The following is a 15,162-nucleotide window of genomic DNA, read 5'->3' on the forward strand; positions in this document are numbered from 1 at the left end:
AAAACCAGGGAAAAAGAAAATGCGTTGAGCACATTAATGCATAAAATTTTCTAGTGCCGCCCGAAAGCGTTCATGATTAGTAATCGTGACTAGTGACGCAGGCAGGTTGTTCCAATCATGGCATGTTTTTTGTAAAAAAGAATGGGAGTATGTTACGGTGTTTTGGCGCGGAATATGAACCTTGTAATGATGGTCGAGGCGTTCAGATAGGAAAAAAGGAGGATTGAGCCAACGTGATTTAGGTATGCGGTTATGGTGATACGCCTTATGCTGCACACAAACGCGAGCAAGTTTCCGGCGAGTAGCAAGAGGAGCAAGGTCAAGGCTGGTCCACTCATAGTTCTCATATTACAAAAGGAAGGGGAGTAACATAGAAAGTTATTCGTAGGAGATACCCTAATGAAATCGAAAACTTCAAACACAGGTGGCCTTACCCCAACACGAGTCTCCACTCATAGTTCTCAAATTACAAATGGGAGGGAGGTAACATAGAAAGTTATTCGTAGGAGATACCCTAATGAAATCAAAAACTTCAAACACAGGTGGCCTTACCCCAACACGAGTCTCCGCTCATAGTTCTCGTATTATATAAGGGAGGGGGTAATATAGAAAGTTGTTCGTATGAGATACCCTAATGAAATCGAAAACTTCAAACACAGTTGGCCTTACCCCAACACGAGTCTCCGTTCATAGTTCTCGTATTACATAAGGGAGGGGGTAACATAGAAAGTTATTCGTAGGAGATACCCTAATGAAATCGAAAACTTCAAACACAGTTCGCCTTACCCTCAACACAAGTCTCCACTCATAGTTCTCATATTACAAAAGGTAGGGGGGTAACATAGAAAGTTATTCGTAGGAGATACCCTAATGAAATTGAAAACTTCAAACACACTTGGCCTTACCCCAACACGAGTCTCTGCTCATAGTTCTCGTATTACATAAGGGAGGGGGTAACATAGAAAGTTAGTCGTAGGAGATACCCTAATGAAATCGAAAACTTCAAACACAGTTGGCCTTACCCCAACACGAGTTTCCACCCCAACACGAGTTTCCACTCATAGTTCTCATATTGCAAAAGGAAGGGCGTTAACATCGAAAGTTATTCGTAGGAGATACCCTAATGAAATCAAAAACTTCAAACACAGGTGGCCTTACCCCAACACGAGTCTCCGCTCATAGTTCTCGTATTACATGAGGGAGGGAGTAACGTAGAAAGTTATTCGTAGGAGATACCCTAATGAAATCGAAAACTTCAAACACAGTTGGCCTTACCCCAACACGAGTCTCCGCTCATAGTTCTCGTATTACATGAGGGAGGGGGTAACATAGAAAGTTATTCGTAGGAGATACCCTAATGAAATTGAAAACTTCAAACACAGGTGGCCTTACCCCAACACGAGTCTCCACTCATAGTTCTCATATTACAAATGGGAGGGGGGTAACATAGAAAGTTATTCGTAGGAGATACCCTAATGAAATCGAAAACTTCAAACACAGTTGGCCTTACCCCAACACGAGTTTCCACCCCAACACGAGTTTCTACTCATAGTTCTCATATTACAAATGGAAGGGGGGTAACATAGAAAGTTATTCGTAGGGGATACCCTAATGAAATCGAAAACTTCAAACACAGTTGGCCTTACCCAACACGAGTTTCCACCCCAACACGAGTTTCCACTCATAGTTCTCATATTACAAAAGGAAGGGGGGTAACATAGAAAGTTATTCATAGGAGATACCCTAATGAAATCGAAAACTTCAAACACAGGTGGCCTTACCCCAACACGAGTCTCCACTCATAGTTCTCATATTACAAATGGGAGGGGGGTAACATAGAAAGTTATTCGTAGGAGATACCCTAATGAAATCAAAAACTTCAAACACAGGTGGCCTTACCCCAACACGAGTCTCCGCTCATAGTTCTCGTGTTATATAAGGGAGGGGGTAATATAGAAAGTTATTCGTATGAGATACCCTAATGAAATCGAAAACTTCAAACACAGTTGGCCTTACCCCAACACGAGTCTCCGCTCATAGTTCTCATTTTACAAAAGGGAGGGGGGTAACATAGAAAGTTATTCGTTGGAAATACCCTAATGAAATCAAAAACTTCAAACACAGTTGGCCTTACCCCAACAGGAGTTTCCACCCCAAGACAAGTTTCTACTCATAGTTCTCATATTACAAAAGGAAGGGGGGTAACATAGAAAGTTATTCGTAGGAGATACCCTAATGAAATCTAAAACTTCAAACACAGGTGGCTTTACCTCAACACGAGTCTCCACTCATAGTTCTCATATTACATAAGGGAGGGGGGTAACATAGAAAGTTATTCGTAGGAGATACCCTAATGTAATCGAAAACTTTAAACACAGGTGGCCTTACCCCAACACGAGTCTCCACTCATAGTTCTCATATTACAAAAGGGGAGGGGGGTAACATAGAAAGTTATTCATAGGGGATACCCTAATGAAATCGAAAACTTTAAACACAGTTGGCCTTATCCCAACACGAGTCTCCGCTAATAGTTCTCGTATTACATAAGGAAGGCAGTACCATAGAAAGTTATTCGTAGAAGATACCCTCATGAAATTGAAAACTTCAAACACAGTTGGCCTTACCCCAACACGAGTCTCCACTCATAGTTCTCATATTACAAAAGGAAGGGGGGTAACATAGAAAGTTATTCGTAGGAGATACCCTAATGAAATCGAAAACTTGAAACACAGGTGGCCTTACCCCAACACGAGTCTCCACTCATAGTTCTCATATTACAAAATGGAGGGGGGTAACATAGAAAGTTATTCGTACGAGATACCCTAAAGAAATCGAAAACATCAAACACAGTTGGCCTTACTCCAACACGAGTTTCCACCCCAACACGAGCTTCCACTCATAGTTCTCATATTACAAAAGGAAGGGGGGTAACATAGAAAGTTATTGGTAGGAGATACCCTAATGGAATCGAAAACTTCAAACACAGGTTGCCTTACCCCAACACGAGTCTCCACTCATAGTTCTCATAGTACAAAAGGGAGGGGGGTAACATAGAAATTTATTCGTAGGAGATACCCTAATAAAATCGAAAACTTCAAACACAGTTGGCCTTACCCCAACACGAGTTTCCACCCCAACACGAGTTTCCACTCATAGTTCTCATATTACAAATGGGAGGGGGGTAACATAGAAAGTTATTCGTAGGAGATACCCTAATGAAATCAAAAACTTCAAACACAGGTGGCCTTACCCCAACACGAGTCTCCGCTCATAGTTCTCGTATTATATAAGGGAGGGGGTAATATAGAAAGTTATCCGTATGAGATACCCTAATGAAATCGAAAACTTCAAACACAGTTGGCCTTACCCCAACACGAGTCTCCGCTCATAGTTCTCATATTACAAAAGGGAGGGGGGTAACATAGAAAGTTATTCGTAGGAAATACCCTAATGAAATCAAAAACTTCAAACACAGTTGGCCTTACCCCAACAGGAGTTTCCACCCCAAGACAAGTTTCTACTCATAGTTCTCATATTACAAAAGGAAGGGGGGTAACATAGAAAGTTATTCGTAGGAGATACCCTAATGAAATCTAAAACTTCAAACACAGGTGGCTTTACCCCAACACGAGTCTCCACTCATAGTTCTCATATTACATAAGGGAGGGGGGTAACATAGAAAGTTATTCGTAGGAGATACCCTAATGTAATCGAAAACTTTAAACACAGGTGGCCTTACCCCAACACGAGTCTCCACTCATAGTTCTCATATTACAAAAGGGGAGGGGGGTAACATAGAAAGTTATTCATAGGGGATACCCTAATGAAATCGAAAACTTTAAACACAGTTGGCCTTATCCCAACACGAGTCTCCGCTAATAGTTCTCGTATTACAAAAGGAAGGGGGGTAACATAGAAAGTTATTCGTAGGAGATACCCTAATGAAATTGAAAACTTCAAACACAGGTGGCCTTACCCCTACACGAGTCTCCACTCATAGTTCTCATATTACAAAAGGGAGGGGGGTAACATAGAAAGTTATTCGTAGGAGATACCCTAATGAAATCGAAAACTGGAAACACAGGTGGCCTTACCCCAACACGAGTCTCCACTCATAGTTCTCATATTACAAAATGGAGGGGGGTAACATAGAAAGTTATTCGTACGAGATACCCTAAAGAAATCGAAAACATCAAACACAGTTGGCCTTACTCCAACACGAGTTTCCACCCCAACACGAGCTTCCACTCATAGTTCTCATATTACAAAAGGAAGGGGGGTAACATAGAAAGTTATTGGTAGGAGATACCCTAATGGAATCGAAAACTTCAAACACAGGTTGCCTTACCCCAACACGAGTCTCCACTCATAGTTCTCATAGTACAAAAGGGAGGGGGGTAACATAGAAATTTATTCGTAGGAGATACCCTAATAAAATCGAAAACTTCAAACACAGTTGGCCTTACCCCAACACGAGTTTCCACCCCAACACGAGTTTCCACTCATAGTTCTCATATTACAAAAGGAAGGGCGTTAACATAGAAAGCTATTCGTAGGAGATACCCTAATGAAATCGAAAACTTCAAACACAGTTGGCCTTACCCCAACACGAGTCTCCGCTCATAGTTCTCGTATTACATAAGGGAGGGGGTAACATAGAAAGTTATTCGTAGGAGATACCCTAATCAAATTGAAAACTTCAAACACAGGTGGCCTTACCCCAACACGAGTCTCCACTCATAGTTCTCATATAACGAAAGGGAGGGGGTAACATAGAAAGTTATTCGTAGGAGATACCCTAATGAAATCGAAAACTTCAAACACAGTTGGCCTTACCCTCAACACAAGTCTCCACTCATAGTTTTCATATTACAAATAAGAGGGGGTAACATAGAAAGTTATTCGTAGGAGATACCCTAATGAAATCGAAAACTTCAAACACAGTTGGCCTTACCCCAACAGGAGTTTCCACCCCAAGACAAGTTTCTACTCATAGTTCTCATATTACAAAAGGAAGGGGGGTAACATAGAAAGTTATTCGTAGGAGATACCCTAATGAAATCTAAAACTTCAAACACAGGTGGCTTTACCCCAACACGAGTCTCCACTCATAGTTCTCATATTACATAAGGGAGGGGGGTAACATAGAAAGTTATTCGTAAGAGATACCCTAATGTAATCGAAAACTTTAAACACAGGTGGCCTTACCCCAACACGAGTCTCCACTCATAGTTCTCATATTACAAAAGGGGAGGGGGGTAACATAGAAAGTTATTCATAGGGGATACCCTAATGAAATCGAAAACTTTAAACACAGTTGGCCTTATCCCAACACGAGTCTCCGCTAATAGTTCTCGTATTACATAAGGAAGGCAGTACCATAGAAAGTTATTCGTAGAAGATACCCTCATGAAATTGAAAACTTCAAACACAGTTGGCCTTACCCCAACACGAGTCTCCACTCATAGTTCTCATATTACAAAAGGAAGGGGGGTAACATAGAAAGTTATTCGTAGGAGATACCCTAATGAAATTGAAAACTTCAAACACAGGTGGCCTTACCCCAACACGAGTCTCCACTCATAGTTCTCATATTACAAAAGGGAGGGGGGTAACATAGAAAGTTATTCGTAGGAGATACCCTAATGAAATCGAAAACTGGAAACACAGGTGGCCTTACCCCAACACGAGTCTCCACTCATAGTTCTCATATTACAAAATGGAGGGGGGTAACATAGAAAGTTATTCGTACGAGATACCCTAAAGAAATCGAAAACATCAAACACAGTTGGCCTTACTCCAACACGAGTTTCCACCCCAACACGAGCTTCCACTCATAGTTCTCATATTACAAAAGGAAGGGGGGTAACATAGAAAGTTATTGGTAGGAGATACCCTAATGGAATCGAAAACTTCAAACACAGGTTGCCTTACCCCAACACGAGTCTCCACTCATAGTTCTCATAGTACAAAAGGGAGGGGGGTAACATAGAAATTTATTCGTAGGAGATACCCTAATAAAATCGAAAACTTCAAACACAGTTGGCCTTACCCCAACACGAGTTTCCACCCCAACACGAGTTTCCACTCATAGTTCTCATATTACAAATGGGAGGGGGGTAACATAGAAAGTTATTCGTAGGAGATACCCTAATGAAATCAAAAACTTCAAACACAGGTGGCCTTACCCCAACACGAGTCTCCGCTCATAGTTCTCGTATTATATAAGGGAGGGGGTAATATAGAAAGTTATTCGTATGAGATACCCTAATGAAATCGAAAACTTCAAACACAGTTGGCCTTACCCCAACACGAGTCTCCGCTCATAGTTCTCATATTACAAAAGGGAGGGGGGTAACATAGAAAGTTATTCGTAGGAAATACCCTAATGAAATCAAAAACTTCAAACACAGTTGGCCTTACCCCAACAGGAGTTTCCACCCCAAGACAAGTTTCTACTCATAGTTCTCATATTACAAAAGGAAGGGGGGTAACATAGAAAGTTATTCGTAGGAGATACCCTAATGAAATCTAAAACTTCAAACACAGGTGGCTTTACCCCAACACGAGTCTCCACTCATAGTTCTCATATTACATAAGGGAGGGGGGTAACATAGAAAGTTATTCGTAGGAGATACCCTAATGTAATCGAAAACTTTAAACACAGGTGGCCTTACCCCAACACGAGTCTCCACTCATAGTTCTCATATTACAAAAGGGGAGGGGGGTAACATAGAAAGTTATTCATAGGGGATACCCTAATGAAATCGAAAACTTTAAACACAGTTGGCCTTATCCCAACACGAGTCTCCGCTAATAGTTCTCGTATTACAAAAGGAAGGGGGGTAACATAGAAAGTTATTCGTAGGAGATACCCTAATGAAATTGAAAACTTCAAACACAGGTGGCCTTACCCCTACACGAGTCTCCACTCATAGTTCTCATATTACAAAAGGGAGGGGGGTAACATAGAAAGTTATTCGTAGGAGATACCCTAATGAAATCGAAAACTGGAAACACAGGTGGCCTTACCCCAACACGAGTCTCCACTCATAGTTCTCATATTACAAAATGGAGGGGGGTAACATAGAAAGTTATTCGTACGAGATACCCTAAAGAAATCGAAAACATCAAACACAGTTGGCCTTACTCCAACACGAGTTTCCACCCCAACACGAGCTTCCACTCATAGTTCTCATATTACAAAAGGAAGGGGGGTAACATAGAAAGTTATTGGTAGGAGATACCCTAATGGAATCGAAAACTTCAAACACAGGTTGCCTTACCCCAACACGAGTCTCCACTCATAGTTCTCATAGTACAAAAGGGAGGGGGGTAACATAGAAATTTATTCGTAGGAGATACCCTAATAAAATCGAAAACTTCAAACACAGTTGGCCTTACCCCAACACGAGTTTCCACCCCAACACGAGTTTCCACTCATAGTTCTCATATTACAAAAGGAAGGGCGTTAACATAGAAAGCTATTCGTAGGAGATACCCTAATGAAATCGAAAACTTCAAACACAGTTGGCCTTACCCCAACACGAGTCTCCGCTCATAGTTCTCGTATCACATAAGGGAGGGGGTAACATAGAAAGTTATTCGTAGGAGATACCCTAATCAAATTGAAAACTTCAAACACAGGTGGCCTTACCCCAACACGAGTCTCCACTCATAGTTCTCATATAACGAAAGGGAGGGGGTAACATAGAAAGTTATTCGTAGGAGATACCCTAATGAAATCGAAAACTTCAAACACAGTTGGCCTTACCCTCAACACAAGTCTCCACTCATAGTTTTCATATTACAAATAAGAGGGGGTAACATAGAAAGTTATTCGTAGGAGATACCCTAATGAAATCGAAAACTTCAAACACAGTTGGCCTTACCCTAACACGAGTTTCCACCCCAACACGAGTTTCTACTCATAGTTCTCATATTACATATGGAAGGGGGGTAACATGGAAAGTTATTCGTAGGAGATACCCTAATGAAATCGAAAACTTCAAACACAGTTGGCCTTACCCAACACGAGTTTCCACCCCAATACGAGTTTCCACTCATAGTTCTCATATTACAAAAGGAAGGGGGGTAACATAGAAAGTTATTCATAGGAGATACCCTAATGAAATCGAAAACTTCAAACACAGGTGGCCTTACCCCAGCACGAGGCTCCACTCATAGTTCTCATATTACAAATGGGAGGGGGGTAACATAGAAAGTTATTCGTAGGATATACCCTAATGAAATCAAAAACTTCAAACACAGGTGGCCTTACCCCAACACGAGTCTCCGCTCATAGTTCTCGTATTATATAAGGGAGGGGGTAATATAGAAAGTTATTCGTATGAGATACCCTAATGAAATCGAAAACTTCAAACACAGTTGGCCTTACCCCAACACGAGTTTCCACTCATAGTTCTCATATTACAAAAGGGAGGGGGGTAACATAGAAAGTTATTCGTAGGAAATACCCTAATGAAATCGAAAACTTCAAACACAGTTGGCCTTACCCCAACAGGAGTTTCCACCCCAAGACGAGTTTCTACTCATAGTTCTCATATTACAAAAGGAAGGGGGGTAACATAGAAAGTTATTCGTAGGAGATACCCTAATGAAATCTAAAACTTCAAACACAGGTGGCTTTACCCCCACGAGTCTCCACTGATAGTTGTCATATTACAAAAGGAAGGGGGGTAACATAGAAAGTTATTCGTAGGAGATACCCTAATGAAATCGAAAACTTTAAACACAGGTGGCCTTACCCCAACACGAGTCTCCACTCATAGTTCTCATATTACAAAAGGGGAGGGGGATAACATAGAAAGTTATTCGTAGGAGATACCCTAATGAAATCAATAACTTCAAACCCAGGTAGCCTTACCCCAACACGAGTCTCCGCTCATAGTTCTCGTATTACATAAGGGAGGGGGTAACATAGAAAGTTATTCGTAGGAGATACCCTAATGAAATCGAAAACTTCAAACCCAGTTGGCCTTACCCCAACACGAGTTTCCACCCCAACACGAGTTTCTACTCATAGTTCTCATATTACAAATGGAAGGGGGGTAACGTAGAAAGTTATTCGTAGGAGATACCCTAATGAAATCGAAAACTTCAAACACAGTTGGCCTTACCACAACACGAGTTTCCACCCCAACACGAGTTTTATTTATTAATTTTTTTATTGTACCCTCAGGGCATACAGCATTATAGAGGGGAGTGGGTTTAGAAGAAAAAAATACAATTGAAACGAGAAAAACAAATCACATTCAGTACATGCGTACAACACTCGAGAACAACGTGTAAATGAAGCACCGCGACAACAGGAAGCACCCCGACAAATCAAACAAGGAATCGAAAAATCAAAATCAAACAAGGAAGCACCGCAAAAAAAAGAAAAAAAATGAAAAAATTACAACATGGCACTGCGTATTTGCGATACACAAATGAACGGTAACCGAACAGCAGCAAACAAAACCAGGGAAAAAGAAAATGCGTTGAGCACATCAATGCATAAAATTTTCTAGTGCCGCCCGAAAGCGTTCATGATTAGTAATCGTGACTAGTGACGCAGGCAGGTTGTTCCAATCATGGCATGTTTTTTGTAAAAAAGAATGGGAGTATGTTACGGTGTTTTGGCGCGGAATATGAACCTTGTAATGATGGTCGAGGCATTCAGATAGGAAAAAAGGAGGATTGAGCCAACGTGATTTAAGTATGGGGTTATGGTGATACGCCTTATGCAGCACACAAAGGCGAGCAAGTTTCTGGCGAGTAGCAAGAGGAGCAAGGTCAAGGCTGGTCCACTCATAGTTCTCATATTACAAAAGGAAGGGGGGTAACATAGAAAGTTATTCGTAGGAGATACCCTAATGAAATCGAAAACTTCAAACACAGGTGGCCTTACCCAACACGAGTTTCCACCCCAACACGAGTTTCCACTCATAGTTCTCATATTACAAAAGGAAGGGGGGTAACATAGAAAGTTATTCATAGGAGATACCCTAATGAAATCGAAAACTTCAAACACAGGTGGCCTTACCCCAACACGAGTCTCCACTCATAGTTCTCATATTACAAATGGGAGGGGGGTAACATAGAAAGTTATTCGTAGGAGATACCCTAATGAAATCAAAAACTTCAAACACAGGTGGCCTTACCCCAACACGAGACTCCGCTCATAGTTCTCGTATTATATAAGGGAGGGGGTAATATAGAAAGTTATTCGTATGAGATACCCTAATGAAATCGAAAACTTCAAACACAGTTGGCCTTACCCCAACACGAGTCTCCGCTCATAGTTCTCATATAACAAAAGGGAGGGGGGTAACATAGAAAGTTATTCGTAGGAAATACCCTAATGAAATCAAAAACTTCAAACACAGTTGGCCTTACCCCAACAGGAGTTTCCACCCCAAGACAAGTTTCTACTCATAGTTCTCATATTACAAAAGGAAGGGGGGTAACATAGAAAGTTATTCGTAGGAGATACCCTAATGAAATCTAAAACTTCAAACACAGGTGGCTTTACCCCAACACGAGTCTCCACTCATAGTTCTCATATTACATAAGGGAGGGGGGTAACATAGAAAGTTATTCGTAAGAGATACCCTAATGTAATCGAAAACTTTAAACACAGGTGGCCTTACCCCAACACGAGTCTCCACTCATAGTTCTCATATTACAAAAGGGGAGGGGGGTAACATAGAAAGTTATTCATAGGGGATACCCTAATGAAATCGAAAACTTTAAACACAGTTGGCCTTATCCCAACACGAGTCTCCGCTAATAGTTCTCGTATTACATAAGGAAGGCAGTACCATAGAAAGTTATTCGTAGAAGATACCCTCATGAAATTGAAAACTTCAAACACAGTTGGCCTTACCCCAACACGAGTCTCCACTCATAGTTCTCATATTACAAAAGGAAGGGGGGTAACATAGAAAGTTATTCGTAGGAGATACCCTAATGAAATTGAAAACTTCAAACACAGGTGGCCTTACCCCAACACGAGTCTCCACTCATAGTTCTCATATTACAAAAGGGAGGGGGGTAACATAGAAAGTTATTCGTAGGAGATACCCTAATGAAATCGAAAACTGGAAACACAGGTGGCCTTACCCCAACACGAGTCTCCACTCATAGTTCTCATATTACAAAATGGAGGGGGGTAACATAGAAAGTTATTCGTACGAGATACCCTAAAGAAATCGAAAACATCAAACACAGTTGGCCTTACTCCAACACGAGTTTCCACCCCAACACGAGCTTCCACTCATAGTTCTCATATTACAAAAGGAAGGGGGGTAACATAGAAAGTTATTGGTAGGAGATACCCTAATGGAATCGAAAACTTCAAACACAGGTTGCCTTACCCCAACACGAGTCTCCACTCATAGTTCTCATAGTACAAAAGGGAGGGGGGTAACATAGAAATTTATTCGTAGGAGATACCCTAATAAAATCGAAAACTTCAAACACAGTTGGCCTTACCCCAACACGAGTTTCCACCCCAACACGAGTTTCCACTCATAGTTCTCATATTACAAAAGGAAGGGCGTTAACATAGAAAGCTATTCGTAGGAGATACCCTAATGAAATCGAAAACTTCAAACACAGTTGGCCTTACCCCAACACGAGTCTCCGCTCATAGTTCTCGTATTACATAAGGGAGGGGGTAACATAGAAAGTTATTCGTAGGAGATACCCTAATGAAATTGAAAACTTCAAACACAGGTGGCCTTACCCCAACACGAGTCTCCACTCATAGTTCTCATATAACGAAAGGGAGGGGGTAACATAGAAAGTTATTCGTAGGAGATACCCTAATGAAATCGAAAACTTCAAACACAGTTGGCCTTACCCTCAACACAAGTCTCCACTCATAGTTTTCATATTACAAATAAGAGGGGGTAACATAGAAAGTTATTCGTAGGAGATACCCTAATAAAATCGAAAACTTCAAACACAGTTGGCCTTACCCCAACACGAGTTTCCATCCCAACACGAGTTTCTACTCATAGTTCTCATATTACATATGGAAGGGGGGTAACATAGAAAGTTATTCGTAGGAGATACCCTAATGAAATCGAAAACTTCAAACACAGTTGGCCTTACCCAACACGAGTTTCCACCCCAACACGAGTTTCCACTCATAGTTCTCATATTACAAAAGGAAGGGGGGTAACATAGAAAGTTATTCATAGGAGATACCCTAATGAAATCGAAAACTTCAAACACAGTTGGCCTTACCCCAACACGAGTTTCCACCCCAACACGAGTTTCTACTCATAGTTCTCATATTACAAAAGGGAGGGGGGTAACATAGAAAGTTATTCGTAGGAAATACCCTAATGAAATCGAAAACTTCAAACACAGTTGGGATTACCCCAACAGGAGTTTCCACCCCAAGACGAGTTTCTACTCATAGTTCTCATATTACAAAAGGAAGGGGGGTAACATAGAAAGTTATTCGTAGGAGATACCCTAATGAAATCTAAAACTTCAAACACAGGTGGCTTTACCCCCACGAGTCTCCACTGATAGTTCTCATATTACAAAAGGAAGGGGGGTAACATAGAAAGTTATTCGTAGGAGATACCCTAATGAAATCGAAAACTTTAAACACAGGTGGCCTTACCCCAACACGAGTCTCCACTCATAGTTCTCATATTACAAAAGGGGAGGGGGATAACATAGAAAGTTATTCGTAGGAGATACCCTAATGAAATCAATAACTTCAAACCCAGGTAGCCTTACCCCAACACGAGTCTCCGCTCATAGTTCTCGTATTACATAAGGGAGGGGGTAACATAGAAAGTTATTCGTAGGAGATACCCTAATGAAATCGAAAACTTCAAACCCAGTTGGCCTTACCCCAACACGAGTTTCCACCCCAACACGAGTTTCTACTCATAGTTCTCATATTACAAATGGAAGGGGGGTAACGTAGAAAGTTATTCGTAGGAGATACCTAATGAAATCGAAAACTTCAAACACAGTTGGCCTTACCACAACACGAGTTTCCACCCCAACACGAGTTTTATTTATTAATTTTTTTATTGTACCCTCAGGGCATACAGCATTATAGAGGGGAGTGGGTTTAGAAGAAAAAAATACAATTGAAACGAGAAAAACAAATCACATTCAGTACATGCGTACAACACTCGAGAACAACGTGTAAATGAAGCACCGCGACAACAGGAAGCACCCCGACAAATCAAACAAGGAATCGAAAAATCAAAATCAAACAAGGAAGCACCGCAAAAAAAAGAAAAAAATGAAAAAATTACAACATGGCACTGCGTATTTGCGATACACAAATGAACGGTAACCGAACAGCAGCAAACAAAACCAGGGAAAAAGAAAATGCGTTGAGCACATCAATGCATAAAATTTTCTAGTGCCGCCCGAAAGCGTTCATGATTAGTAATCGTGACTAGTGACGCAGGCAGGTTGTTCCAATCATGGCATGTTTTTTGTAAAAAAGAATGGGAGTATGTTACGGTGTTTTGGCGCGGAATATGAACCTTGTAATGATGGTCGAGGCATTCAGATAGGAAAAAAGGAGGATTGAGCCAACGTGATTTAAGTATGGGGTTATGGTGATACGCCTTATGCAGCACACAAAGGCGAGCAAGTTTCTGGCGAGTAGCAAGAGGAGCAAGGTCAAGGCTGGTCCACTCATAGTTCTCATATTACAAAAGGAAGGGGGGTAACATAGAAAGTTATTCGTAGGAGATACCCTAATGAAATCGAAAACTTCAAACACAGGTGGCCTTACCCAACACGAGTTTCCACCCCAACACGAGTTTCCACTCATAGTTCTCATATTACAAAAGGAAGGGGGGTAACATAGAAAGTTATTCATAGGAGATACCCTAATGAAATCGAAAACTTCAAACACAGGTGGCCTTACCCCAACACGAGTCTCCACTCATAGTTCTCATATTACAAATGGGAGGGGGGTAACATAGAAAGTTATTCGTAGGAGATACCCTAATGAAATCAAAAACTTCAAACACAGGTGGCCTTACCCCAACACGAGACTCCGCTCATAGTTCTCGTATTATATAAGGGAGGGGGTAATATAGAAAGTTATTCGTATGAGATACCCTAATGAAATCGAAAACTTCAAACACAGTTGGCCTTACCCCAACACGAGTCTCCGCTCATAGTTCTCATATAACAAAAGGGAGGGGGGTAACATAGAAAGTTATTCGTAGGAAATACCCTAATGAAATCAAAAACTTCAAACACAGTTGGCCTTACCCCAACAGGAGTTTCCACCCCAAGACAAGTTTCTACTCATAGTTCTCATATTACAAAAGGAAGGGGGGTAACATAGAAAGTTATTCGTAGGAGATACCCTAATGAAATCTAAAACTTCAAACACAGGTGGCTTTACCCCAACACGAGTCTCCACTCATAGTTCTCATATTACATAAGGGAGGGGGGTAACATAGAAAGTTATTCGTAAGAGATACCCTAATGTAATCGAAAACTTTAAACACAGGTGGCCTTACCCCAACACGAGTCTCCACTCATAGTTCTCATATTACAAAAGGGGAGGGGGGTAACATAGAAAGTTATTCATAGGGGATACCCTAATGAAATCGAAAACTTTAAACACAGTTGGCCTTATCCCAACACGAGTCTCCGCTAATAGTTCTCGTATTACATAAGGAAGGCAGTACCATAGAAAGTTATTCGTAGAAGATACCCTCATGAAATTGAAAACTTCAAACACAGTTGGCCTTACCCCAACACGAGTCTCCACTCATAGTTCTCATATTACAAAAGGAAGGGGGGTAACATAGAAAGTTATTCGTAGGAGATACCCTAATGAAATTGAAAACTTCAAACACAGGTGGCCTTACCCCAACACGAGTCTCCACTCATAGTTCTCATAACAAAAGGGAGGGGGGTAACATAGAAAGTTATTCGTAGGAGATACCCTAATGAAATCGAAAACTGGAAACACAGGTGGCCTTACCCCAACACGAGTCTCCACTCATAGTTCTCATATTACAAAATGGAGGGGGGTAACATAGAAAGTTATTCGTACGAGATACCCTAAAGAAATCGAAAACATCAAACACAGTTGGCCTTACTCCAACACGAGTTTCCACCCCAACACGAGCTTCCACTCATAGT

This window comes from Rhipicephalus microplus, chromosome 8, assembly GCF_043290135.1.
Source record: "Rhipicephalus microplus isolate Deutch F79 chromosome 8, USDA_Rmic, whole genome shotgun sequence".
NCBI lineage: Eukaryota > Metazoa > Arthropoda > Arachnida > Ixodida > Ixodidae > Rhipicephalus > Rhipicephalus microplus.